Genomic DNA, 3,775 nt, shown 5'->3' with positions numbered 1-3,775 from the left:
TCCTAGTCTCAGATCAGGTAATTTTTTTCCCCTTTTCATCCCTCTTTTTCTGTATTTTGTGTTTGTGAATCTGTGATATGGGTTTATCATTTTGTTCAAATAATTTATTTTTTGATATTGTAATAAGAATTATATGAAAGTAACTGAATGTTATGAATCCGGTTGTGAGTTTTAATAAGAATTATATGAAAAGTAACTTTATTTTTCGGTTCACTCTTTGTTTTTTTTTTCTTTGTTATAAAATTTTAATCTTTTAATTACTAGGAATGTGAGTTTTAATTACCTTGCTTTGTGTTGTTATGAATCCGGTTGGGAAGTTGATGTTTGTTACTCTGTTTGGTTGTTGCTTTTTTTTATGAAACTGATTATATTTATGGATTTTTAATCTTTTTTTACTTGGGGTGTTAGTTTTAAATACTTTGCTTTTTGTTTGTATGAACCCTGTTGGGGATTTAATGTGTTAATTCAGATGGACGTTTTTTAATTTGTCACTAATTAATTGTTAATTTTTAGATTTTTATTTAAATTTTGTGGGTTTTGATAGCAAAAAAAAAAAAAAGTTTCAACTTTTAACATTGTATTGATTGGAACTTGTTATAACTAATTTATTGTTTGTTGATTTGTTATAACTTTGAGAGTTGAAGGTGTGGATTATATGTTGAACAAGTGTTTCATGTGCTTTGTGTTGTGGGGGTTATGGTAGAGAAAGCTTAATTGGGGTAATTTTTTTTTGCTTTAGAGGACAAGCTGAGAAGGAGTTTAAGGTTGAAGTTGAAGCAATTGGACGTGTTCAGCATAAGAATTTAGTGAGGTTGCTCGGTCATTGTGCTAAAGGTGCTCATAGGTATTTTGATATTTAGTTACATCCTGTCCCTCTTATCTTTATTGTTTATGGATATAAAAACTTTTGCCAAGGACAATTTCTTTCAAATGCTTATAGTTATATAAGTGCTTAGTTTTGTTTTGACTCTTAAACATGCATGTAATTTAAAATGAAATCATGAAGTGCTATGTAATTTAACTTGATACAGAACACTAAGTGTCAAATGAAATCAGTACTTGTGAAGACAATACTTATGCATAATAATATTTCTTATTCTACAAAGGTCTAGTGAATGTGACTTTGCCCTTTTAAGAGGTCAACTACAATGATCTTTCTTAGGATTAGTTTATTATGGTTGTTTTCTAATGCTTAAATTTGATGTCTTTAGGCTATGGAAACCTCTAGTGATGCACCCCCTTCCCAAACAATACCCGCTGCCCAAGTTGATCCTACTGTCCAAGCTGAACCTGTGGCCACTCCAACCAGTGCTGAGGCACTTCCACCTAAACCTAAGGATAAAACCAAGGTGTGTGAGGCAGCGGTTGATTGTGGTAGTAATAGGAAAAAGTCTATTGCTTGGGATCATTTTGAAAAAATAAAGATTAGTGAGGGTCAATTTAAGGCTGTTTGCCATTATTGCAAAAAAACTTATCGTGCTAATAGTAAGGGACATGGTACTACTAATTTATTGAATCATACACTAAACTGTGTTAAGAACCCTAATAGAGTTTCACTTAAAGGGCAACAAACCTTAGCATTTGAACCCAGGGGGGAAGAGTTTCAACTTGTACCATCAGCCTTTACTGTTAAGGCTTCTAGGAAGGCACTTGCTGAAATGATTATAATAGACGAGTTGCCTTTTAGGCTAGTTGAAGGGTATGGGTTTCAAAAATATTCAACAACCTTACAACCTAAGTTGCAAATTAGGGAAATTCCATCTCGTCAAACTGTAGCTAGGGATGTGATTGGCATTTATGGTGTTGAGAGAGAAAAACTAAGGGAAGCCTTGAAAGGTCGTAGGGTGTGCCTTACTACGGACACATGGACTAGTATTCAAAATCTGAATTATATGTCCCTCACATGTCATTTTATTGATGATGATTGGAACTTGCATAAGAGGATTCTGAATTTTTGTCAAGTGGAGGACCATAGGGGGGAGACTATAGGTAGGAAGATTGAGATGTGTTTGCGTGAGTGGGGTGTTGATGGCATATTCACTTTGACAGTGGATAATGCTTCCTCTAATGGCACTACCATTATATTTTTACAAACAGTAACTAAAGATTGGAAGGGGACTGTTTTAGAACATGAGTTCTTGCACATGAGGTGTTGTACACATATTCTAAATCTAATTATGGGAGATGGTTTGAAAGAAATTGATGCGTCCATTGCTAGGGTGCGTGAAGCGGTGAGGTATGTGAAGTCCTCACCAAATAGAAATCAAATTTTTAGGAGTTTTATGGAGAGATTAGGTATTGAGTCCAAGTGTTTACTAAGTCTTGATGTACCTACTAGGTGAAACTCTACCTATCTCATGTTAGATATTGCTGAAAAATTTGAGAAAGTGTTCCTAAGAATGGACTTTGAGGATGATAGCTATTGTTCGTACTTTTTGAAAAAGGAAAATAGTGGTGGTTTGGGAGCTCCTCGTGGGGTTGATTTTCAAAATTGTAGGACATTTGTGGGTTTCTTGAAACTTTTTTACAATGCAACAAAAAAGTTTTCCGGTTCGTTGTATGTTACTTCAAATACCTTCTTTGATGAGATGTTTGTGATTCAAGAGAATATTGCTCATTTAATTAAATCTGAAAATCATCTCTTGAAAAACATGGCAACTAAAATGGAAGCTAAATTTGAAAAGTACTGGGGGAAAGGGGATAAAATTAATCAGCTTTTGTATGTGGCTGTGGTTCTTGATCCAAGGAAGAAAATGATGTTTTTGAAGTTTTCTTTTTCTGAAATTTATGGGGAGTCAGTGGCTGATGAGATGGTTGATTTAGTGAGGAAGACCATGGATAGGTTGTATGATGTTTACTCTAGAATTGATTCGCCAAATGGGGTAGTACCAAGTGAGAATGAGAGGACACACATAGAGGGTGATACAATTGGTGGTAGTGATCCATATGCGATCTTAATTCACGATATGAGCGGTTTATAGAGGCTGAGAAGTCTGTAGGGTGTAGCAATGAGATTGAAAGATATTTGGCTGAAAATTGTGAGAGTAGAAGGGATGTGAAGTTTGAGATTTTGGGGTGGTGGAAAGCCAATTCAGATAGGTACCAAGTGCTGTCCAAAATGACTAGGGATGTGTTGGTTGTACCTGTTTCTACGGTTGCTTCTGAATCATCATTTAGTACCAGAGGGCGCATACTTGATCCATTTAGAAGTTCACTCTCCCCTCTCATGGTTCAAAATCTTGTTTGTGCTCAAAACTGGCTGCAAGCCCATGTCCCAATTTCTTTTCGCAAGTCAAAGGACGAGGTTGAGGCCTTGGAGGATGAATTTCATGAATTAGGTAATATGTTTAACTTCAAACTGCTAGTGTATTAAGTGTTATTAAATGTGTCATATACTTGAGCAAAATTTAATCTATTGTCTCAATTTTTTCTTTTCCAGTTTTAAATCAAGCAACAACAGTAGCAAGTTCTAGTTCCTGCTGAAGCAAAGGTGGTACTCGTACCACCATTAGTATTGATGAATGATCACAGATTGGGTATGTTTCTGCCCTTGTAATTTTTGTTCATATGATCACTTCCCTTTTGGTTATTCTATAGCTAAATATTTTTTTCCCCATTGTATTGTAGGAGGAAGGAATGTCGCATTTTGTAAAGGAGGTAGTTTTTTTTGGATATATTTTGAAGTTTTTTGGACAGATGTGTAGCTTTTCTAATTATACAAGAACTTGCCTTGCTTATAAGAAGGAAAACTTAGCATCAATGTAGGCTTTCCTTT

General features: G+C 35.0%; 1 pseudogene; it reads left to right on the top strand.

The window, feature by feature from the left end:
* On the top strand, positions 1–3,525 carry LOC142637938 (zinc finger BED domain-containing protein RICESLEEPER 2-like; annotated as a pseudogene).
* Positions 3,526–3,775: the final 250 nt, after the last annotated feature.

Source organism: Castanea sativa, chromosome 6 (assembly GCF_040712315.1).
Source record: "Castanea sativa cultivar Marrone di Chiusa Pesio chromosome 6, ASM4071231v1".
Lineage (NCBI taxonomy): Eukaryota > Viridiplantae > Streptophyta > Magnoliopsida > Fagales > Fagaceae > Castanea > Castanea sativa.
The sequence above is the reverse complement of the archived record's forward strand: the minus strand, read 5'-3'. Positions and strand labels throughout refer to the sequence as shown.